The 26085-nt window shown below is 41.1% G+C and overlaps 1 long non-coding RNA gene across 2 annotated transcripts; it reads right to left on the reverse strand.

Moving 5' to 3' along the window:
* Positions 1-4843: 4843 nt before the first annotated feature.
* LOC118915117 (uncharacterized) lies at positions 4844-21077 on the reverse strand. Of its 2 annotated transcripts, none has more exons than XR_008996146.1 (4): positions 20482-21077; positions 16204-16322; positions 9713-9841; positions 4844-7152 (listed from the first exon to the last, which is right to left on the reverse strand). It is a non-coding gene; the product is annotated as an uncharacterized LOC118915117 (long non-coding RNA). The 2 variants fall into 2 exon arrangements; XR_005025944.2 differs by lacking the exon at positions 20482-21077 and adding an exon at positions 18676-18998 and having other exon boundaries at positions 4845-7152.
* Between the last annotated feature and the right edge of the window lie 5008 nt (positions 21078-26085).

The following is a 26085-nucleotide window of genomic DNA, read 5'->3' on the forward strand; positions in this document are numbered from 1 at the left end:
GGATTAATCTTATTAGCACCGTCTCTCAAAGTAGATCCAGTTCAGTCATGAGCAGGTGCTACCCTCTTGATAGGGGGTCACCTCTGCAAGATGCCTTAGTGGCCATTACACAGTGAGTTCATACTAAGAAGATGAAAGAGAGCAAAGTGTATAAACTGTCCAGCTGTCTCTTTGGGGACATGACTGACAAACCTATGGGAAAAGGAAGGCCGCTAAGGAGATAAGACATCAGGCTGGAAAGACTTTGTGATCAGACATTGGCTCCCAGAAGGGGCAATGGTCAGGTCATTATGTCAGATGTAATATGTGTGCGAGGAATGCACAAAAAAGGCAAAATAGAAAAAAGAATTGCAGCTGAAAAGGTTAATATATTGCAAATAGAGACTTTTTTTTTAATGCTCTTGAGTGAAGCTCAAAAGTGAAATGTCATAGACAATTATATAAAAGAGCCAATAACCTACAAATTCTACACGGGCTATGTAGCCCAAGATGGAAATTATGTTCAAGGTTTGCCAACAGTGTGGCTTCATTACCATAATCAGGTAAATGAACTTTGGAGTGAAGAAAAAAAAGGGTACATTCTTAAGCATGGACCTTCCGTAATGCGAGAATGCTGTATGCACCATTCACCTCTGTCCTCCAAAAGCTCCACGCCTGTGAGGGTTTGCACGTTCTGTCTACCCCTACTTCTTTTATGTCATCTAGTACCACCAGTCACTCAGTTCCACAATCCAGACAAGGCAGTCTTGTCCAGGTCCTCAGATTCAGTTCATGCCTTCAAGTTGCACAAGTGGTCCCCTTCACCGAGAAGGCTGTGCCTCGTGCATTTCCATCTGGATCAGTTGTTCTCCCAGGGGACATCTGGAAATGTCTGAGAGACATTTTGCTTTGTCCCAACTGGGTAAACATGCTCCTGGGATCTGGCGGGAAGATGTGAGGCATGCTGTTAAACATCTGACCATTCACAGTACAGATGCCACAACACAGAATTATCTGGCCCCAAGTATCAGTAGTTCCAAGACAGAGAAACCCCGCTCTAGATAACCTCTAACTATCTGTCTTTCAGGGTTCCACTTAGTGGTGACTTCTGGGCAGTCTTCCTTGTGCCCCATGACTAGATCAGGCAGCTCAAGTCACCTTGTCTTTCTACCCGGTAGCAGTTAGTATCACAACTATAATTAGTTCATTTTTCTATTTCAGTATATGTATAACCCAGTCAAAGGAACAGCCAGAATGACATACTGAAAGAAACTTATCTGACTAATAATTGAATAGGAAAACTCAAATTCCAGAGGATGGTGCAAATATTTTTATTCCTCTTAGAGCTGAGTCTGTTTTCAGTGGATTCTCCATTCTACCATTTTTACACCTCTCCTCCCCAAGAGTCCAGATTCATCCGGGTCGCCTCCTTTGGTTAATTCATCTCACTCCGATCTCCCTTGAATCCAAGGCCCAAATTGGCAATTCCAGTTTTTCCCTGAACATCATGTTCTTCAGAGTAAAACACTGACGTAGTCCACGAAGTTTTTAAGTAATACTTTTGCTATTAAGAATCACCTGTCATAGATAACTTTGATGTGTTTTTATGCAAAAGAAACTCCTACTTCAACAGGGCTTATACAATGGAGAGGAGGAAAACCTGTTCCCCAATTAATTCCACCCTGCCACATGGGAAAGGGATTTAAGTGAGGGAGCAGGACCCACAAACATGGAAGTCAACACAGCTTCAACCTTAACTCCACTGTCCTGAAGATTCTATCTTTACAGTTCCCTATTTTGTTCTCTCTCCCTTCATTACTTACAGGCTGCCTCATTTGAGACCTTACACCATGTATCTTATTTAGATGAACTTTCTCTAGACTCCATGGTATAATGTGGTTTCTTTATCCCTAACACTTATCACAATATACTGTAATCGACTGTTCTGGTGTTTCTTCCTATGCAATTGTGAGCTCTTCTGATTGAGGAACCATGTCTTGAGTATTTTAGATCACTAACATATTGGTTTAGCACCTAGTATGAGTACAATGACCTTGTTTCCATTCCAAAAGGGCAGATATTTATTAAAGAAACTCATCCTCTTTTACAGCTGAGAAGAAAAATTTTACCTAAGTACATTACAATGAAATTCTGGTGTGTTTTGAGAAACCCTTTAGCTGTAAATCTCCAAAGACAATGGACCAAGTAGAGTACTAAAACCTATTCCATTCTTTGAACTGACAATTCATAGCATTGGAAATGCAATTGGCTAAAAGAGATACAGAAAAACACGTCATGAGTATCAAATAAATACGATGTTAAAGCAATTAAATAGGATTTGTACTAATTTTTGTAAATAAAATGAGTATCCAGCAATGGCAAATGTAGGCACATAGCCGTTCTCATTCATTTGTGCTCAAAGTGTAAATCTTTTAAACTTTTTTTAAAAGCAATTCACCAGTGACAAGACGCTCAGGAAAATAACCGATACGAACAACAAGAATTGGCTTGTTGTCAATTATGATTCAGAAGCACCAGAGCTCTTCCTCTTTCTCTTGTCCTCCTTTCGGCTTCCTCTTCCCTTCTCTTCCCTGGAGCCCAAGAAGCGACAGGAGCTGGAGGCAGAGGGGCTGAGGAGGCGATGGCAGGAAGCCTCATGAAGCAACGTAATCTTAGCGGTGAACCCAGACAGTCGGGAAATCAGCCTGGCTAAGCCAGCATCAGTCATGGTTTCAGGCCTATTCAGTGTTGCAAGTCCTTCAAACAGAAAGTCATCCAAAACAAAGCGAAACAAAACACACTGGGGATAGAGGTTAATTAAATACATCATTAGAATTTAGCCTCTTGGAAAATCCTAAGGGGGAGACTGAAAATAAAAATTTCCACTTACACTTTTTTGCTTGGTTGTTTTGCTTCAAGGATTCTAACACCCCCAATTTTACCTTTTAAAAGGCGAAGATACTTCAATTTTGAAAAAATTAATAAAATAAATAAAGGCCCACAGGAAAACCTTTGTAAAAGTTATCATTCTCTGATAAATGCTGGAGACTATGCAGGTTCTTTTCCAAGTTGTACAGTTAACTTGTCAACTAGTCTTCATCTCTGAGGCTCTGGATGCAGTGAGACGTGGCAGGCATGTAATGAGCACCTACTATCTGCCAGTCACTGTGCTGGGTAACAAGCATATAAAAATCAGTGCAGCATCATCCCTGTCCTTACAGAGCTCATGGCCCAGCAGAAAGGATAGGCACATGTAGAAATAGTGACAGTAAAATGGGAGCTGTGTCAGAAATGACTTAGGTACCCTGTACCACAGGAGCACAGAGGAGAAAGCAGGTGGCACCATCTGGAATGCCCTACACAAAAAAAACTGATGCCTAAGCTTGACCTTGAAGGAATGGCAGATTACCAGGCAAAATGGAAAAGGGAAGCAGAGTCCAGGCCCAGATAACACGATGCCCAGAGAATATCTGGAAAAGGCCATGGAGAATTCAAGGACCAGCAAGAGGCTTGGTCATGCAGGAACTGATGGATTTGAAAGCATGGTGGATTGAGATGGAATTAGAGTGCCGTGACTCTTTCTTCAGTCATGAAGAAATCGCAAAGTTTTAAGAATAAAGGACATGAGCCTGAAAAGAGCTTCACATGTGCTATCAGCAGGAAGCCACTTCTACACAAAAATCTCAGGATTCCACCACTCTCCCCAGATGCTCTGAGCACCAGGATGAAATTTCATACACAGTATGCATAGATCCTTTCCTCTTCCTCCCTGCAGCAAATTTGAAGAGGCATGAACAGGGCAGACAGCTGAAACAGGATGACTTGGATTTAGAACTGAAAGGATTTAGAAGGGGAAAACCTGAAGGTAATAAATACTTCTGGGTTTGCAAAGCTGAGCTTCCTGGGTTGATCTCCAGCTAGTGAACTGATTTCCTATGGCTAATTCTAATTCAGTAGGTGGCTGTCAAAACCAGTGTTTAACTTCTGCTCTTAGAGAAATGTTTCCGGTGGGATGACAATATGAAGCCACGGGGGCCAATGACTGAGCAGCCTGGGTCCTCAGCATCAGGCAGATGGAAATCTGACTCCTGCTTTTGCCCTCAATTGCTCTGCCATCCCAGGCATACCGCCCACACTGTTTACATCAATCCAGTTTTGTTATTGAAAGGACAGATATATAGCATTTGTAAAGCCATTAGTCCATCACCTAGCATGTGGTGTGCAATAACTCTTCGTTGGTTAAATTAACCAAAAATATTACAGTTCTGAAACTTTGAAAGGTGATGTTTACATTTTTTAGTGGCTCCAATACCCATAGTTGATCCTCTGATCCACTGGATCCACAATAATCCTTTGAGCTGAATCAAACAAGGATAATTATCCTCACTTTTGTAAGGAGGCAGGCTCAGAGAGCCTAAACATAGTTCCCAAAGGTTGCACAGCAAATGCAAAGTAAAGCTGAGAATGGATTCCACGTCTTCAGACTAGGCTTAAGTGCTTTATAATGTATCATCAATTCTTTGTTCTTTCTTTCCTTCCATGATCAGCTAGTTCCTCGGATGAATACAGTATTCTAAGGAGGGAAGCTTGAAGAGCCCACAGGCATGTCCCTTGTGATGACCCTCCTCTCGTAGTACAGGGACAATAGCTTATTTAAGCCTCTTAGTGGAAACCAGTAGAGAGTCTGGCACTAAATAAGTGCTTTTTCAGTGGACAGTAAGTGGGATTTTTGTTGAATGGGTAAGTCTAATGCAATGTATCTCATGATACCTGTCCCAAGAGTCATGGGAATTGAGCAGGAAAACCTCTGCTTTGCAGAACCAGAAATGTTCAGTAAAGCATAGACTTTGAAGTCAAATAATCCAGTTTTATATCCCAGCTCTGTGTGCCTTTGGGCAGCTCCCTTAACCTCTCTGAATTGCAATGTCTTTATCTGGAAACGCAGCCAGTAATATTTGCCTTCAGGACGCGTTTCGAGAATTAAAGAACACCGCCTGTTGAAAGCACCTGGCATAGCAGCCTGGCCGATGCGAGATGTTCAGCCAATGGTATCAATTACCGCTGATGGAAGGCTACAGGGAGAGTAGCATCAGTTGGAGTTTTACAAGCATGGCAGGTATGCAGTGAGGCCATAACCAGAATTATGGCTGGAATAGCCCACCAGGTCAGGCCACACTCTGAACACGGTTCTTTCTCAGACTGAGAGACCCTTTGGGGCCCTGCCCTTGCCCACTGTCACGGGTGGCAGGACAAAGCCCTGGCTTGCAGGCTGGCTGTGTTTCACTCTGGGGCAGAGTTGTGCTGACTTGAACCCAGTACAACTTGTACCAGTGTCATTAAGTCATTAAGGTTCAGAGGTCTGCAGGCGCCACCAGAGTGAGCTTAGTTCTTTATCCTGCTTGCTACAAGGCCAGAATCACACACAGACAGAAGTGTAAACACATTCCCCAAGACTCTGTTTGCTCTCAAATTGGCCAATATGTCCAGGCCTGCTGCCCCCATGCTTCCACGTTCCACACCAAGCCTCAAATGCAGGAAGTAAAAATAAGTGAAATCTTCAATGTTTACTGATTCAAAGAGAAGCTTTGAGGTTGCAACCCAGGACTTTTAGCATTTTTAGTAAACTTGGACTGTAACAATTCATTCTCTGTATAGTTTTGACAGATATGGAATGTTAAGAATATATATATTCTGAACCTAGAAATATAAAATAACTAAAAACTGTAAACCCAATAATGAAAAGAATGGAAATAATGTTGACCAATAGTGGGACAATGGTTAAATGAAATATGACATACCCAAATATTGGAATATATGCAGTCTCTAAAACCATGTTAGTTTTAATGACATCAGAACATTTCTAAACTGTAACATCAAAACTTTGCATACAGCATGATTCCAATTATTAAATATATATGTAATACATATACTTTATGAATATCCATATTTATACAATAAATGCTTATCATCACTGTATTAAATGTTTTAAATATATAATAGATAGCTTAAATAACTTTCAATCACCTTGGCCTTTGAAAGAGCTATAAGACAGATATTCAATAAGAACTTAGTTAATAAGCATTTATCCCTAATGAGGTTCTAGTTATCTCCACAGACCTGAAATGGTTAAAAATAGATGAACAAATCATGAGTCAAGGGGTGACTTTCTTGCCAAATATTTGAAGAACAGCGTCATATGGGAAGAAAACAAACTGGGTTGTGAGTTAGGAAATCAGTGTTACTACTAACTCTGCAGCTAAAGAGCTGTTGAACTTGGCTAGTTTATTTCCTTTCTCTATTTCTTGGTTTTTCTACTTGTAAAATGAAGTGAAACCGTTCCTTCACACATTCATTTATTCAAGACATTTCTATTACTATGTAGGAACAAGGGCCAGAGCAGTGGATCAAAGAGATGTGACTTCTGCCCTCAGGGAACTTAGGTTCTGGTGGAGAAGACACACTACAGACTACTAATCAAGTAAATAAATAGATTCAGTTGGTATAAAAAAACAACAGGCAGGGTAAGGAGAAAGAGAGCAGTCCAGAATGTCTCAAAGGAGGTGATTTGTAGGTAGGTGGCTAATGGAAACCTAGCCACAAGCTACGTAGTTATCCAGAGGGAGGGTGTCCATGAAGCAAGTGCAAAAACCCTGCAGCAGGAGTGTGGCTGGAGGAGAGAGAACCAGGCAAAGGGTGCTAGAAATGAAGTGAGTTCTTGGTCACTGCATTTACCACACAGAGTCCACCAGAGAGCCCGTTGCAAGCTCAGACGCTCCCAGTGTACTTGAGATTCAAAGTCCAAGCCTCCGCACAGGGAATGCATTTACAAAACTTCATCCACCCCACCATGGGGCTTTGAAGGCCCGCTGTGCAACTATTAGCTGATCCCACTTAACAAACAGTGACGCAGTCACCAGGCATGTTTGTGCCCAAGCAGGTGATGATTTTCTCTCCGCTGACTCCAGTCAAGGACTTTCTGCTTCCAGATTTCAGGCTCCAGGTGACGTTGGGCACAGGGGGTCAGATGTCAAGTGGAACAGGTCACGCACGGGGCAGGTGACATGATCTGTACTCAGCTCGAATTTCAAAGAGCCCACTTTTCCGCCCATGTGTCAAGCACACAGTTAGTTTGAATGCTGCCAGCACAGTAAGATGATTCATCAATTTCCAAACCTTGGGAAAGGAAACTATTGTTTAGATTTTCAAAATATGTTTTCCTAACCCCTCCAGAGGTAGCTATAACTCGAGAGGATAAACTGGGAGGAAGGTAAGGGCAAAAAAAGAAAAGCAGTTACTGCTATCCATGATTAAAAGTCTTATTATTTATTGTGCACTAATAGTTGCATTTCCAAAGTTGAATGGCCTGGAAAGACATTATTAATTAGTGAAATAACAAGGCAATTTGCATTCATCAAAAAAATTCAAACTATTTCAACAGACCAAACATAGGTAACCCAGTGTCATTACATTTTGTCTTTTTAATGGGTGAGGAAACTGAGGCAGGGAACATGAATGGATCATGAAACAGAACGTTCATCCAAAGCTTTGTAGAAATCAGATTGTCATAAGGACAACAGGGCATTGGGACAATCTGTGGAGATGTGTTGGAGCAGAAAGATGTGAAGGCAAGAAGATTAGGTTAACTTCTCAGGAACACTATCAGCTTTGACATGGGATCCAACCTCTGAGTCTATTTCCCTATCCGGGAAATGGGACGGTGAACCCCTGCCTGACATGACTGTTCTGCAGAATAAGTGAGAAGTAGGTGTGCTGCCATGGTTTATGACATGAATGGATGCCCTACAGGTCGCAGCAGAAGTACCATTCAGGGAAGAGGAACAAACTCAGCATTGACCTAGTGTTTGGGGCTCCATGTTTCTGGACGAAGGGAAGCTAGGACCACACAGACTGCAGGCAATCCAACCCTTCTTAAGGAAAAATGTCAGAAGTCTAGCTGCGTTTCCAGTCCGAGGCATGAGAAAGGATCCTCGCAGGCCCCCTTTTCCATTACAAATGGAACAGCCGGGAGAGTTGGGAAGAGTGAGATGGATGTGTAGCCAGCATCCAACAACGTGGCTCTGAAACGAGTTTGATTTGCGAGAGCATTTGTAGGCCTCCTTTTATGTGATGCAGCCTTTGTGACACAGCAAATCCTCATGACTGAACTGTCTGGTTCTGTGCAATTAAAACTTGCAGCATGTATGTGGGAAGTGACATTCAGAAGTACCTTTATTTATGCACATTAGGGTAATACCTATATCAGACCAACATAGCACAGATGACCAGGAGTGTTTCTCCATGTTAGTTTCTTTTTTTTTAAAAAAAAGGGGCCAACCTAAATGAAACAAAAGAGAAAAAGTTCTAGTAAAGATAAATCTGAGACACCATCTAGTAAAGGCCCTTTGCTTTTAAAAGTAAAGAAACAAAAGCGGAGAGAGTCACATTCCCCAGGACACAAAGCATGTACAGGGTTGAGTCAGGACCCTGAGCCAGGTCTTCTCTGACCCTACACGATATGGGCCCCTTGGATAAATCTTCCTATGTCTCAGTCAGCATCCCAGAGGGTGGCAGGACTGTCATTTCAGAGTCCTCAGTTCTGGCCACACAAGAGTCCCATCCCTGAGAGAGAGGAATGAAAAATGATGTGGTTGGGCAAAGCAACCAGGTGTTTGAACGCAGGGACCTGATTTTACATCTTTCACCTGTAGTTTTTGGTCGTGATCTCAGATAAACCAGTCAAGGTCACTGAGCATCAGTTTTCTTGTTCGTTAAATATGGATAATGGAGGCTTCTTCACTGGCTCATTTGAGCACCAACTTTAAGGAGAAGATTATATGTGAAAGACATAGGTAAAGAGAAAAAAAGCAAAGACAAGGTCCTGTTCTCCTTTTTCTTCATCTGCTCCTTCATGAACTATTATTGTTATTCTTTTCATTCTTATTGTCATTCGATGGAAAGAAAATAGCCTCTCATTTCACCTGGTTCTTTATCACACACATCTGATTTGATCCCCTTTAGTGGGCTTGGGAAGATAAAGGCAGTCTTTATATTGGCATTATCTTTCTGTAAGCAGCATTCATCTTTCCAAACAGCTTGAACAAAGGCAGGAAGCGGCATGGTGAGAGGCTCTGTGTCTGTCGCTATTTATCAATTACTAGAAATAACATAAAGATTCCATGCTTTCCACACACCTTGCTGGTCATAGAATGTACTATTCTATTCTATTGCCTTGAATTACTTGTGATAAGAAGGGAGTGTTTGTTAAATATTATCCAGCTAGTAATACCATTGTTTGCATAGGACATCTGTTATCCAAAGGTTTCACTTTACCTTACAAATGTCTCATTATCTAGAAGACACATCCCAGGGTCATCAATAACCAAATGTCCTCCACAGCCTTAGTTTCCAAAAGGGGCAAGATTCTGGTCATCTTTCTCAGGCCATTTCTCACCCCATTTCATCACATCCCGAAAGGGGGTTTTACTTTTCTATTGATGAGGGAGGCGATGAGGTCAGAAGGGAGGAGCTGAGCTCGGGACATCCACGCTCCTGCGGTGACGGTCACGGTGGTTATTACGGTGCTAACATTCTTGATCACCTGCCACCCTGCTTACAGTGCTTATGTCTTCACTGATTTGATCCTAGCCAAAATACTGGTTAGGATATTTTTGATGTAGGTAGGAGCAGAATGAATAAAAAATGGTATGAATAGAAGAAAATACCATTATCTCACCTAGAACACTTGTGGTAGTCGGATACTTCCTGGGCTGGCCCCACAACCTTGGGATTCTGCCATCTTCAGCCTGTCAGCGTCTGCTCTCCGGCTTTCCTCTTAATGAGCACAAGGTGACTATTGTGGTTCCTCGCATAATCATGTGCAAAATTAGAAAAGAAGAATAAATGTCACTTTGTGAGTCCCTTTTCAAGAATGAGGAAAATTTTTCTGAAGCTCCCCAGAGGACTGGGTCTCACTGACCTGTGCCCATGATTGAGTCATTCACAGGCAAGGGGAAGGGGGTGGGAAATTGCCACAACTGGCTTAAAATGGCCAGTGTATATGCCCTGGGCATGCACATGCACACAGAGCTGAGGGGGAACCCAGGATCCCTTAAAGCAGAAGAATGCCCTAACATGATCAGGGGCCCATTAGAGAGGAAAAAGGGAAAGACTGAACTGTCAGGTAAGTAGCCATTGCTGGCCCTGCTTTACCAATGAAGAAGCAGAGGTCCAGAGTAGTTATGAGCTCCATTAGTCAGGGTACACCAACTACTGTGACAAAGGACTTTAAAATATCAGTGGTCTAATAAAATGTGTTCTCACTCATGTCACAGGCCACTGACAGTTGTTGGGGGTGAGGGGCAGGACAATGCCCTGTGTAGTCATTCAGGGACTGGGGCACCTTCTGCCCATGAGTCCACCCTCCTGTATATCCTTGGGGTCCTCCCATTAACTGGAGACAGAGAAAGAACAGGAGGGTTGTCTACTGAAGATTAATAGGTGCCAGGCCTGAAAATGTTACATATCTCTCAGCTCACTTTCCATTGGCTATAACTCGGTCACTTGGCCACACCTAACTTCCAGGGAGGCTGGGAGGTTAATGTGCTGAGGATGAAAAGGAAGCCCTCTCCCAAGGTCACAGAGCAGGTGGCCCAGCTGGTATATCCCGTGTGCCTGAACGCATGGGTGGAGCCCCACTGCCTCTGATCCTGCTGGTGCTCTGCCTGTGGGGCACTTTTAGAATTAGCTACCAATTCATTTAGCTTTCCTTTCCAGCTCTAACCATCTGTAGCCTAATCCCTGAGTCTATAAACTTCCCCTGTGACACTTACCCAGATCTTGCCTCAAGGCTCAATTTCTTTGACCTTTCAGTGACATTAGATTCATCGGCTCCGGGTTGCAAAAAGACACTCTTTCTTCAGTGCTCAGATATCGTTTTTTCTCTTGGTCCATTTGTTCTCAACACTAGCTCCTGTTCTCCACCCAAATCTGACTCGTGCCTCTACTTCTCTCCCTGTGGAAATGGCTACTCACAGGGACAGCTCCATTCTGATTCTGGTGTATCTGCAATCTTTACACTGTAGCTCTGAGCCTCTTGCCTGACCATCAAGTAGTAATTCAGATATTACTATTGCTATGACTACTCTCATTTGTATTCATACTACTATTATTATTACCCCTACAGATATCTTATATATGCCAGGTACAGTAAGCAGTACTTCGCTTAAATTACTTTTAAGCCTCTCAAGAATCCTAGAGCTTTGTTTTATCCCCTTATTTTTCAGATGAGAAAGCTGAAGTTTGAAGAAAAGAAATAGCATGATTTTAAATGACAGAACAGGAGTTTGAAACTAGACAGTGTGACTCTGAAGCCCAAACTGTTAGCCCTTTTCTGCAATTACCTTTGAAAGCGACATAACTCTGAAAGCTACATGCTGCAAGTTCTCTCTAAGCATCCCTGAGCCTGGTATAGAGCTAAACACATGGTAAGTGGAAACATGTGCCAAACCTAAATGCACACATTCAAAAGTAAGCAGATTTCTTCTCCAAAAATCCTACTATCTCCCTGATTCTCTCTCCATATGCCATTCTTTTCCTGTCTATATTCAAATTGAACCTCCTGGTTGACATATCCCTTCTCTTAGACCCCCTAAACAGTAACATTTATCAGCTGTTCATAATGTTCCAGGCAATGCTCTGTGCACTCTATCCCTATAAGGTAAATCTGATTATTATCTCCACTTACACATTGGAAATTTAAGCTTAACAATTATGTGGAGGAGATAGGGTAATAGCCTAGAAGTCTAATGCTACCATCCACATTCTAATCCATGAAGTTCTATTGCCTGTGGCAGTACCAACTCTAATATATTCCTTCCACAGTCTCTGAATGCTGTATTTGCTCCTTACTCATGCCTATTGACAATCCCCAGAACAGATTCTCAATGGAGACAGCCTCCTTCCTAGGCTTTAATAAGCCTGCCCTATTTTAAATTCATTTTATTAACTACTAACACCTGAGTCTTTTCTGTTTCTGTTGGCTCCATTATCTGTCCTTACCTCGTCTGTAGATACCATCTTCCAACACCTTTACTCTTGGTGTAATGAAGGCAGAAGTTTCCCTGTGTTCCCCTGCATTGGATTTATCATTCTTTCCATGATTTAAACTTTGTTAGGAGCATCAGGTGGGACTTTGAAAGCATCCTGCACACTAAGCTCTGAAAAAGGTGTTCCAGATCAGTGGAGCCCCATCTGGCAGGATGATTCTCATTGCTCCATCAATTGCTTTCCGCTTTGCTGGCTCATGAGAGGCACCCAATCAATCTTCATGGGAGCCACATGATAGGTAAAAAGAACAAAGGAATTGAATTTATTCAATTATCCAACTACTATCACTCAACAAATTGAGTACTTACTATGTGCTAGGTTCTGTCACATTCCCTACCTGGAAGGATGTCATGAGAATTAAATGAGATTAAAATCAAGTCTTTAATAAAGTTTCTGTCACACAGGAAGTGAGCCATACATATATATCCAAATCCCATTTTTCCTTGAAAAAAATCAATGTGTGAATGATTCAAAGACTCATTTCTCCTCTGGCATTGCTAAGTTGCACCTCCCCTCCTGGTACCTCACACCTGCCTGGTACAGAGCTAAACACATGGTAAGTGTAAACATGTGCCAAACCTAAATGCACACATTCAAAAGTGAGCAGGACAAAAGTCAGGACTTTTTTTTGATGCTCTCCTCCTCGCTTTTCCTCTTGGCCCACGGGCAGAGCGTTCTGGATCCAGCTCTGCTCTGTGTCAGTTCTGCCAGCTGTTGGTTTTGATCCCACCTACCAAATCTGCATTATGCTTTCCATTCAACACTGATTCAGTAAATACTTATTAAGTACCTACCATGTGCCAGCACTGGCTGAGATATGTGCGTGCAGTGGTGGGCAAGATAGATATGCACCTACACTTTAAGTAGGAAAGAGGCAGTAACAATTAAATGTGAAAAAGGATAAGCTTGGGTGGTATGGAAGAACATTCTCAAAGCAAAGCACAGTATATGCGTAACACGATATTCATCTTATCCCACTTGTCTCAGTTAATCCTCTTTTTCTTGTGTCCAGTTAAATCCTACCCTTTTTAGGGTGCTATTGGTTGTGGTTATAAGGAAAAAACTCAAAATTACTTAAATAGTACAGGTTGGTTTTTAGGTTCACACAACTGAAAAGTCCAGAGATAACTAATTTTAGAAGGGATTTCACATGGTTAATCAAGATAAGACCAAGAATTCCTTTCTCTTCGTTTTTCAGCTCCAGTTGATCAGCATGGGCTCCATTACTATCAAGCTCCTCATCTAATGGTTCCAGAATGATGGGCGTTGACCATTGAGGATGCATGCTTCCTAGTTTATGAAAAGCAAGGAGGAGAGCATCAAAAAAAAGTCCTGACTTTTGTCCAATTTGCTCCCCTTAAGTCCAATAGCTGTTCTATGGGCAGGTAGAAGGATTTCCACCTGTATATTTCTAATACACAGAGCTTGTATTGACCATATGCCCCACCCTTAGACCCAGGGATCAGATCAGCTTTCCTAAAATACATGATCTGTCTGATAGAGGAGTTACACAATAGGCATTGTGTGCACTCCTCAGATTTATGGTTACTGACAATTTGCTGTACAAATGGGATTCCAATCTCAGCTCATGCCAACAGCAAACACGAGTTGCCATTTCTCCACATTCACACCAACACCTGGTATTAAAAAGTTATTAGTGTTAATACTAAAAGATGTGAAAAAGAATCTTACTGTTTATAGACCATTTTTGTCTCCTTTTTCATAAATTGCGGGTTTAAATAATTTCTATAATGATTCTATAACTAGGTTGTTTTTCTTCTCTGGGTTTAATTTTCATACCAACTTTTTCACAGTGACATGTTTTGCAAACAGTTTTTACTAGTCAGTGTCTTTCCATTTTGATGTTGGTCCATTTGTTATGTAGATGCTTTAAATTTCAAGGTTTGCAATTAACCAATCATTTCCTTTATGGTTTGATGTTTTTGTTCCTTAATAAAAATGCCTTCTTCTAGCCGAAGACAGTGAAAATAATCTGTATTTTCACTGACAAGATTAAAAGTTTTGTTGGTCACCTTTAGGTCCTTAATTCACCTAGACTTTGTTTTTGTGGGTGTTGTGAGGTGTGGACCTTGTTTATTTATGTCCTTATTTATTGCGATTTGGATGGTCAATTTTCCTACTACTGTTTATTGGCTGTTGCATTTTTTTTAATGCACGAATCTCTCCTTAGAAATGAATCTAATCCTGGCCTCTGTATTCTATCCATTGATATGATTTTGTGCTTTCTGACTTCTTTTCTTCCCTTTTCTTCTTTTTCCTCTTTCCCAGCATTTTCAGATTGACAGGGTTGGTCTTGATTCTTACTCATCTCTTTGTGCTCCACCAATATAAAAGTTCTTACTTCTATGCTATTCTTTAGAGATTATCCTTAACATCATCACACTCAACCTTGATTTAGCAATGTCCAAGTTTATAATACATTTGCCTATCTCTCCCCAAATATAAGCATGTTAGTACACTTAAGCACCTATCCCCCCTTTTATCTTTCACGGTATTGATAACTAATATTTGATTCCATCCTGCTTACACCACCTCATTACTCATCATCTTGGTTTCTACGGTCAAGCCTTATTTAGATTCCTTTGCATGATTCTCAACTTACTTGCTCATTATTGCTCCTTGCATTTCTCTCATTCACTCTCAGAGTACCTTGCAAATATTTCACTGGTTTCCAGTATCCATTGCTACTGCCAGTCTAATTGTTGTACCTTCGTAGACATCTTTCTTTTCTCTCTGCTTGCTTTTAAAATCTGTGTTTGATGTTCTGTATTTCTCCATATATCTAACTGAGGTTTGTAGTTTTCCTTACCCTCAGAGTTCAGTGTGTTACTTTATTAGAAGGACTCATATCTTTCTTTTAGTTGGGATATTTCTAAGCCATGATCTTTAAAAATATTAATTCTTCCCTTTTATATAGTCTCTCTTTTTTGGATAACCTATTAGATACATGTTAGACAAACTTATTCTACCCTCCATATCTTTTAACCTTTATTTCATATTTTCTATGTCTTTATTTTTGCTGAACCATATTTTGTCATTTTCCAGATCTAACTTCACTAATTCTTCCTTATTATGATTCTAACTTGCCATTTATCCCTTCCATTGGGTTATTTTTTTCCCACAACTACATATTTTTCATCTTAAGCAATTCTCTTTGTGTATATATATTTTATAAGATGTACCCATCCTTTTTAACATAGTACAAGGCTCTTTCATTTTGCTTATAATTCTTTTTTTTACTTTATGAATATTCTTTTTTATCGCTTCCTAGTACTTCTAATTGTGGGATTGTTAGAACTTACAAATATTCATCCTCATTACCATTTTAATCAAAAAAAGCCAAAAGTAGCCCCCATTTTCTCATCTTAAAATAGTGATGCCAGCACCTACCTCCTAAAGTGTTATACAGACGAATAAAATAATTCATGAAAAAACAAAACAAAACAAAACCCAGCACAATGTCTAACATACAACAAAAACAAAACAACAAACAAAAGTGGAGGGAAAATATTCTCAGGAAATGCTAATTAGTATCATTAGGAAATTTGCTAAATGAGTATATGAATGCACGAAAAAACCTTAGCAATTCATACATTAAGGGCTATGCATCCTGGATTCTGGAAAGCAGAATTCTGTGAATATGGGAAGCAATGGGATTTCAGTCTACAGCTGAAGATACGTGGGCCTCTGCCAGTATCCAGGTCCTGGGGAACATGCTGCTGGCCTTGGGATTCAGGTAGCATTTCCTAGCTCCCCTCTGCGCCTCTGTAGAGTAACAGCTCTCTGACATGCCCCTGCTTGTCAAGGTGTGCTAGAATTACAGGGGCAGTCACTTCCCACCTCCTTTGGGAATATTATTTACACCCGTGTAATTTTGCCACACCACTTGCATATCACGACCATATTTTCTACTGTTGGAAGAGAAAAAGCAATTTGGGTTAACAGGTCTCAGGGCAGAGAACTAAAGTTGAGGCGCAAAAGCAGGTTAATACCTTATTAAGACTCAAGATCTGAATGAGGCAGCTCTTCTGAAGAGATCTAAAAAACCACTTCCCATTGTCAATGTGGGGTGCTCAGGCTGTAGTCTCTAAGTGTTACCTGCTCATCAAATGTTCCACTCTGTGGGCTCACCCAGGTTAATTTCTTCAACTGTGCTTTAAAGTTGTCTCTTCTTGAGAGCTGAGGGGAAAATCAGGTAGCATCTCATAGAGTGTGTCCTGTTTAGGAAACGGAAATGAGGCTAGGTGACCAAGAAGTGGGGGAGTCAGGGCTCAGAACAGGCCTGTGACTTTCTCCTTCTCATTTCTCCCACAGTGACCCCGGCAGTGAAGACATGAGAAGCGGCTGGACAGAAGGTGAGGGGAACTGGCAGTATGTAGCCTTGAGAAAAGATTGGGAAAAAACATGATAAATGCCTTCTCCTATCCATACAATGTTTCAGTGGAAATAGATTTTATCTGTGAGGCTCTAAAAACTGAAAGTATATGCCATCGGTTATTAAGTCATCTCTTACTGAACACCTGCTCTGTACCAGGCTCTGTGTTAGTGATGGCAATACTAGTGGTAATGTAGTATACAAGTGAATATTATATGCCCTGTGTACGAGGTGGTTTTTTTTTTATTATCTCACTTAGTTTTCACAACTGTAGGGACTGTATTGTCTCATGTCCTTACAAACCATAATGTTGCTTCCCATTGTTGGGAAGCAGATTTTTGCTTACCAGGGAAGGCACTGAGATTTAATGGAAAACATATGGATTTTAGCAACATAAACCCAGGTTTATTTCCCAAATCTGCCACTTATTAGCTCTGTTACCATGATCAGCTTAACTCAAATTCTCTTAGACTCAATCTGCTCACACATAAAATGGGCTAATCACACTGCCTCACAGGATACACATAGGATCAAAATGAGATGTAGTTATACAACATGTGTTAGAAATAAACATTTATTTAGCACTTTTTGTGCCGGAAATATGCTAACCAATTTATAAACATCTTGTTTAATCCTCACAACATCCCCTCTAAAGTACAAAGAATTTTGATTTCTTTTAAGGAAACTAAGGCTCACAAAGATAAATTTTTTACCCAAGGCCATACAATTTCTAAGTGTCAAGGTTGGCATCACAAGTCCATCTGTTTTACTATACAACCTGTGTTCTTAACCACTGTCCGTCAAAGGATTGGGAATACCAATACCTGAAAAATAGCGGAAATGTTCACCATTTTTAGAGGTTTTGAAGAGTATTAGTTTTGAAATGGTTCTTATGTTGTTAAGGAAGTTAGAGGAGGCTGTTGCTAAAGTTCCTTTCACCTCTGCATTCATCACTGACGTATCATTAATCTTGGCACAAATTTTCAACATCACCTTCCGGAAACCTCCACCATGCTCAACACTTGATGCCTCATTTCTCCTCAACTAGACATGCACACTGGCACTGGTGATCCACATTGATCCTTCCAAATCCCATCTCTTGGGCTAATTCAGTCACCATTGCTATTTCTTACCCATCTGGGCATCCTCACTTCCCTCCTTGATACCTGTGTCTTTAGAGTGGGAGGGGCTAATAACTGGGGATGCAGAGTTACTCCACCCCCACTACCAGTCAAAAAATACATCTTAGGAAAACTTGTTGACCACAAGATAATTTCCTTTCAGGTCCACAGACTTCTTTAATAGTTTGTGTAACTAGAAGTTATGTTATGATGTTTATACTAAAGGTGTCCCACCTGATTTTTCTCTTGGACCTGATGTGGCTTCAGGAGAAACAAAGGTCTTTAAACATAAGTGAGTGACAGAAAGAAGAAAACAGAGCCTCCCCTTCAATAGAGGAGACTCTATGTGAGGAGCTGGAAGGACCATGGGAAATGTTCTATCTGAACTTTTCTTTCTACTGTTGTGGAACCTGAAGAGCAGAGAAAGCAACACACTTGTTGAGTGTCTTACCTTTAATTTTCTACCTATTTTGCCTTTTTCCCTGCCTCTCAGTCCCAACAGTACACACAAGTCACTGAAATTATTCTGTCTAAAAATTTATTTGGATAGATAAACCTCAGGTCTTAAAAATGTGACAATTTCATGGAAGATTAAACTACACTAGTCATTTTTTTTTAATTAGATGAATATCCTCAAAGAGCAAAGCACAGTGAAAAGAAAAAAGACTTCTGAGTCTACCTGACTAGGTTGAAATGACTCTCTCTTATTCAGTCACTATTTGACCTTGAGTGACCTACCGAGTGTCATTGGTCTCATTTCTCTATGCTAAAGAAGGAGGATAATCCCTTCCTGATGTGGACTGCTGAGAGGATTAAACAAGTTTCTGTAATTAAAAGTGCCTCTCCTCTGGCTGGCACACAGTAGGGTCTTCGGTAACCACGAGTCTTTCCTTGAACAGAGTAAGATTCAGTTGCTCCTAAGAAAAGAGGGCTTGGTAAGTGTTGCGGTGAGGTGAGCTCAGTACACAGGCAAGGGACCAACAAACCCTCAACAACAGACCCGTGTTAGGGCCAACCACACCCAGATTCACAGCAGCACACAAGAAGTGCACACAAAAAAGAATAAAAACATACTTGACTTCCAGGGAGTGAGGATATTTCTATGAATCCCAAGTAGCTGTCTTTCTAAGCTTCGCAGCCTGAGAAGGTCCCCCGCATGGGGCCCTGAGCGCACCTTCCGAGGCCCCTTCCAGCTTTGCAGCACTAGATCATTTGGGAAGAGGACATATACCTGTTGGGCTGGAAGCAGAAGGCCTGCTTCCTCTCTTGGAGCCTGGGAATCCTAACCATTGCCCCAGGGGACGTCACTGGCAGCCTTGGCTGGAGTGATCTGAGCCTGGATGAGCCATGATATCGAGTTCCAGTAAAACCCACAGAATGTTCTGAACTTGTGACTAAGCCTGAGCCAAATAAACAACCCTCAACATCCACCTCAAGAAGGATGATGATGTGTGGTATGGCCTAGTAATATCTTCTCTCAAAAAAAAAAAAAAAAATGAGAGAGCTGAGACTCAGCCTCTCTTTCACGCCAATCATTGCGTTAGGAGCTCTGTCAGCTGGGAGTTCACATAAACCGTGTTCCCTGAAGCCCAGATTCTCCTGAGAACCACTATGGGCGTAACTGTGAGCTGAGCAAACTGTGCCTGGCTGCAGCCCCCCTGAGTCAGCCCGGACAGCTTCCCTTTTATCTGTTTTATTTTCCTGGTCTTCCTCATAACATGCTATGAAAAGATAAAAATGTAGAGTCCTACTTTTTCTTTTAAAGTATGGAAACAGAATCTAGGACAATGATATTAAATTAGGGGGAGCATTGGGCATGTCATTTAGAGCTAAAAAGAGGGGAAAAAAACAGCTGATATTTATTGTTCATTGTCTACCAGACACTTAATCCTCACATGGCCCTAGGAGGGAGTTACTAAATTAGCCCTATTTTAGGAAAGGGGGAACTGAGGTCCAGAAAATCTGCGTGAACTTGTTCAAATCAAATAGTTAATAGATATGGTCCAGAAGATCATTGAGTTAGAGCCTGTGCTCTTAATCTCCACGCTACGCTGACCCCTCTCCCTAATCTCTCTCTGTGACCACCAGGTTGTCACCCAGCTTCCCATTTCCATCCCTGGACTGTGCCATATTCAGGTTCTGCTCAGATGTTCCCTCCTGGGAAGAGGGATCTTCCCAGACTACCCCACCTAAAACAGTGCCCTCTGTGGTCAGTCTGATTCTTTTCATTGCCTCGTTTTCTTCCTTAGTCCTTATCCCAAACTGATAAATATTTGCATGTATATTTGTTTAGGGTCTCTGGTCTGTGGCCCTGAAGAATATTATCTCCTTGAGATCAGGGGCTTTGTAAGCTTCCAGATGATGGTCCACCCCTGACAACTGGATCAGAAACAATCCCTGAGGAAATAAATATGTAAGGGGGTACGGAAGTTGAAGAGGGAAAGATCTGGATTGAGAAGGGCAGTATGGTATAGGGTGATAAACCTAGGATACAGAGTCAGATAGCTTTAAGTTGACTCACAGCTTTGCTATCCATGAGGTGTGTGCTCATATACAAGTTTTGGTTTCCTCATTTGTAATAGGGATAATTACCTCAGACTCAACAATGCTATTGTGAGGATTCAGTGAGATGGCATACCTTAATAAATGATTCTTTATTGTTTACTTGATTCATTTTTTCCTGGAGCTGGTCCTGAAAGCATAGTAAGCACACAAGGTAAGCATTCAGTAAACACATGATGGATGAAGTGCTGGTCATACATAGTGAATAGAGAGGCTATGTTGTGTTTCGTAAAAAGTAATGAGAAAAAGCAAGGAGACCGGTAACTAAGCCCGATTCTGCCGTAAAACTAGATGTGTACCTTGGACAAGTTGCCTCACCTCTTGGGCCCATGTTTCTTCCTGGTAAAATGAGGAGGTTGGACAGGATGATGTATAAGCTCCTTGCATGTCTGAAATCTATGAAACTGAAAACATCCCATAGCTGATCTGGTTTCCCTGAGATTTCCAGTAGCAAACAATCTCGTCCTGATTATTGTCAGGAAGCTGGAATGACCTCCTATGCTATTTATTTGCTTCCTGGTTTCCAGTCCAAATAAAAATTCTTTATACTACTCACATCAGAGAATAACCTCTGGTGGTTGGACCAAAGGATAGCGATATTTACAATGGGCCATTAATTCACTCACTTATCTGGGTCTCTGAGGGTCGTTCTGGATTGCTGAGCCTCTTGACTAGGTTGAAGGAATTCCACCACCCTTTGTACTTGCCCTCAATGTATGGGAAAGGAATGAGATGTATTGAGGTTGCCTTGGAGACTTCTTTTCCAAGTCTGCCTTAGAAAGTTCAGTGATTTTTGTCCCTATTTCATTGTTTCTTTTGACATGCTGATTTATGGGAAGAGGCTACTGCCAAGGATTTCGCTGTTTTAGAAAGTCATATTGGTAACCTGATGTGAAAGTTTTGCATCCTTAACCATCATTTCCTTAGCCATCATTGCAAAGAAACTGATATTTCTGCCTTGTCCTGTACTCAAAAAACTACATAGCCAGAATGACTTCTAAAAATTCAACAGAGTAATTACTGTTTTGTGAATTTGTGTCATATGGCCAGTGGACTAGTAGATACATCTCACTTATAAAATACAGATTATCTGAAAACTGATATTGTAAGTCTCACCTTTTGTTTGAACAAATCATTTTCATATAGATTATTGGATCCTCGTGGAAGTTGCATGGAACTGGTATTATTACAGATATTGTGACAACCCCATGTTTCATTTGTGGAAGCTGAATCTCAGAATGCCTTTAAGACTTGCCTGAAGATGGAAATTAAAGCCTGGGTTGTCTGACTCCAGTCCTTGACTGAGGTGAAGGAGAGTGAAGGAGATTGGAAAAGAACCTTGGCTAAAATTCCTTTGTTGACCAAACCAGGAGACAGTATTGTTTACAGCATCTTCCCAACATTCTTGTCCCTGCAGGGGACACAGAAAATCTCTAGGAAAGGGAAATGACAGTAGTAACCAGCCAGCTACTTTCATAAGTACCAATAAAGGAAGACTTGAGTTGCCTTCGATTCCCTGGAAATCCAGCAGGAATACAGAGGTGAGAAGCTGGGGTGGGGGTAACAACTTGAAAGACACCTGCTATGGAGTCACCTGGACCAAGTTTGAAACCCAGCTGTGCCACCTGACAGCTGTGTGATTTTAGGCAAATGATTTCCTCTTTCTGTGCCTTGCTTTCTTCGGGGGATGAATAAGAATATCTTCCTCACAAACTCATTATAAGAATCAAATATGGTAATGCACATAAAGTTCAGGGCAGAGCCTATGGAACAAACTAGTAGCTACAATTATGTGTAATTGTGAACAAATTATTTCACTTCATTGGGCCTCAATTTCTTTACATATGAAATAAGGTGGCAGGACTAGGTGAATTCCAATGGTTTTTCTTCAAGCTGTACACATGATTTGTGACTGTATTCCATGGAATAGAGAGAGTTGGAATTGTTAAGAATTTATAGAGTGACATGTCACTGATACATGTTAAGGAGGGTAGCAGGGCCTTAAGAGTGAGTAGAAGGTGGCTATGTTTATTACATCTCCTTTATAAGAAGGATGATATTTTAAAAAGCTATCTTCTATTGAGCACCTGCTAAAATACATATCATCTCATTAATTCCCCATGAAAACCCTATAAAGCAGGTAATATTGGCTCATGTTACATATGTAAGAAGAGTAAAGCTCAAATAGTTTAACTGACTTGTTGAAAGCTGCCCAGATCATCCATGGTGCATCAAACCATTTCCTCTGGCTGGCTCTCCTGCCCTTTGCAGCATCCTGGGCTGGTTCTATTCATTAAAATAGCTATTTAATCTCCATATGACCTTTGTTTTCCTTATTCCATGTCGACCTCTCTTTACGTGCTCATCCTTCTACCTAATAACAATATAATGCATATTTAAATAAATGCACCCTTTGCTGCATTGTGTGCTTTTGTAAGTGTGTGATCTATTATTATCTACTTAAATCTATGTCTTTATTGCATAATTCAGCATTTTAATATTCGTTTTGAAAAGTGTTTTGAGTCACTTCCCTGCAAAGGTGCTGTATTAAATCACATTCATTATTCTTGCTAAATGTAGACAAGTCATGGTTCAGGTGAACTAGAAAGTAACTCCCATTATCTTCAGTACATTCCATCACATTCGTTATTCTCTGTGACATTTATCAACACAGCATTTAGGCATTTTAAAGAAAAAAAAAATCACTTTAAATTCTAATGCATTTAACTAACACTGAGCCAAATTCCACAGGTGAAAAAGTCACTTCCTTGCTACAAGTTACTATGTTGTTTTAACTCTTTTAGAGCACAATGAGAAGATGTAAACACAAGTGCTAAGAATCAGGGTTATCTGAACTATTTTTTAACTATGGGACTTATGTTGCATCATGCTCACAACTATGCTCATCTTATTCTTAATAACATGTGACTCTGCATTTACCAAGGGTTCTGACATTGTGTCGACCTTCTCCCAGATCCCCTTTGCCACCTCCATGTATTCTTTTTTCATTATTTTGCAAAAGTTCTCTCTTTTAAGGGACATGCCATCTGGCCTTTGTGCCTTTCAACTGTCACCTTGACTAGCATGTACCAACCTCACTCCCTTTATTCATGGAGAAATCACAGCCATACTATGGACTCCAACTCTAGTCATCTTGGATGCTACAGAGAGTCAACATGGTCTTAGGCTGTCTTGAGATGAGGACTCAGACCCAAGTGACTTATGAAGGCAATACCCCCGGGAGAATCAGGTAAAGGAATGGGAGAGGCAGAGCAAGAGGGAGATTCTGATGAAGTCCTGTGGAAGGGAGCTTCATCTTCCTCCTGAAGGGGACCTCTGGAGCATCAATTTTACCTCCGCCCAGAAAGTAGTCTGTTCCCACACCCATCAGGCATTGGTAAAGGGCCACTGGGTGTAGGGAGGGAGGCTGTAAACTCCCAGAGACTGTCTGCGTGTGAGGGCAAAGCTGCTCCTGTAGTCTAAGGGCTATCCTCCGGAAAGAAGATAAACCCCAGTGAAGTGGGGCGGGGCTTGAAGAAATTCTAACAGGCCATCCAAGAGAATAGGAGTTCAGTACCAACAGGATCCACTAGAGGCAGTCACAGGGATCAGCCATCCAAAGCCTCACATCCTAATTCCTTGACATTTGTATTGGTTTGCTAGAACCAGAAGGCTGAAACAGCAAAAATTTATTATCTCACAATTCTGCAGTCCAGAAGTTCAAAGCCAAGGTGTTGGTAAGAGTGGTTCCTTCTGAGGGCTGTGAGGGGAGGATCCATTCCAGGGTTCTCTCCTTGGCTTGTAGATGGCTGTGCTTTCCCTGCATCCCCTCCCATTTGTATTCTCTCTACGCACATCTGTGTCCAAATTCTCCTTTTTATAAGGACACCTTTATATTAGGATTATGGTGATTATATAATAATTATTATATATATTATTAGGGACCCACTCTACTCCTATATGACCTCATCTTAACCAATTATATCTGCCATGACCGTATTTCCAAATAAGATCACATTCTGAGATACGGGAGCTTAAGACTTCAACATATGAATTCCATCTATAGGAATATTCTTCCTTTTCAAAACTTTATTAAACCCCAATTCAGTAACCCACTTCCGTACTCACATTCAACTTCTTACCGCTTAGTATTCCTCTCTGGAATCTTTAACTCTTCACTTTTTACACCACCACATCTGTCATTGTGTTTCTCACAACCGTTAGTTCTTGACTAATACAACACAAACTAGGATAGTTATAAAATTTAAAGGATATGAAAAAATGCTCAGTAAATGATAAACTCTTGTATGAGTTTTAATTGCCATTTATTAGCAGTCCCTCAAGAAGTATATATTGAGCTCCTATCTTGTATTTAGCACACACTCCCTGGTGTTTCTGATTTTAGAAAACTCTATATATACAAGATGGATTAAAGGAAGGAATAAGCAATTGTGAGGCTACTGTAGTGTTGCAAATTCTGAAAGATGGGAGTCTGGATGAGGGAAGCACAGAGGGGACACCAGGAAAGAAAAGTGAGGCACAACCCTAAAGCCATTGGTGCAGACTTGGCAACTTAATATTGACAGGGACAACATGATACACTTTTTGTATCGAATTATATGATGCATCAACATTTTATTTTATTCTATCTTATTCCTACACTGCTACTGTGTCCCCATTGACTGCCAAATAAAAGGCAAACCCTTCAGCAAACTCCTTCCCAGCTTTGCCCCTATCTGCTCTCCAGCCCTATATTCCTCTGTTTCCCTTCACATCTCTCTTCACACCTCGCCACATGACTTGGAGCTAAGCTCCTAACCCTTGTTCTTACTGTTGCATCTGCTCTCCTCTCTTCCTGCAAAGTCCTTCCCTAATGGACAGCTGACGGGTGCCCACACCTATGCTGAAGGAGTGAAACCTCCTTGGCCTCGCCCAGGAGCAGCCTCTCCCACTGTTATGCTCCCTTTACACTTTGTAAGTCCTTCTTCATCTTTCTTCTCACAGTGATTTGCAATCATTTCTTATGTGTGTGCCCCTCATTCAATCATAAACTCCCTGAAGACGATAACATGTTAGATCCATTTTTGTGTCCACAGTCCTCAGCCCAGTGTTTGATCCTTGAATGTAGTCAAGAAGTATTTGTTAAATGAATAGATGAATGTAGACACAGACTAAATCAGATGCTGGGTAAAACATTCCACTCTGACCAGGAGGCCTTTTCTAACACTGGTAAGTTGATGTAGGAATGCTTTAGAGGCCATGGTCCAGATCTTCTTTTAGAATCCAAGAAAAATATGTATTTTTCAGATATGCCTTCCTCTATTGCTCCCATTCCTATCAGGCTGATGTGTTCAATCCTTGATTTCCTTGCCAGATGCCTCCACATACTAGCTCAGCTCCAAGAACACCTAAATGGGAAGCTCATGTTGTTCTCTGACAGCAGTTGATGCCCGGGGGTATCTCCACTGTTGTTCACACGAGCTCTGACAGAACAGGCTCCTCATACAGGAGCGGCTGGTTATTAGTAAGACAGTCTCCCTTTTAGCTAATAAGCAGCTTCTCACATGGCTGAAGCTGCTGAACTTCAACAATTGCCCCTTAAATTAGCCAATTTTTCCACTCAATTAGGATATTCCTATTCAAATTATGATAGGACATTGGCTCACGCCCAATTTTCCACTTTTCAAAAAGACTCAAACACGAATGATGCTTCTAATCAAGAAAGCAGAGTATCACAAAAAGAACATGAATTTGGTAAATAAAAATCCGAATTCAAAACTAACAATGATAGTTAATAGCTTTTTGACCCTGGGCAAGTTATTGAAAATCTCAGTTACATCTTCTGTGAATCAGGAGTATTAATAACTGATCTTACAGTATTGGTAATGATGAAAAATTATAAAGATTATGCAGCCTACACTA

This window comes from Manis pentadactyla, chromosome 3 (genome assembly GCF_030020395.1).
Source record: "Manis pentadactyla isolate mManPen7 chromosome 3, mManPen7.hap1, whole genome shotgun sequence".
Taxonomy (NCBI): Eukaryota; Metazoa; Chordata; class Mammalia; order Pholidota; family Manidae; genus Manis; species Manis pentadactyla.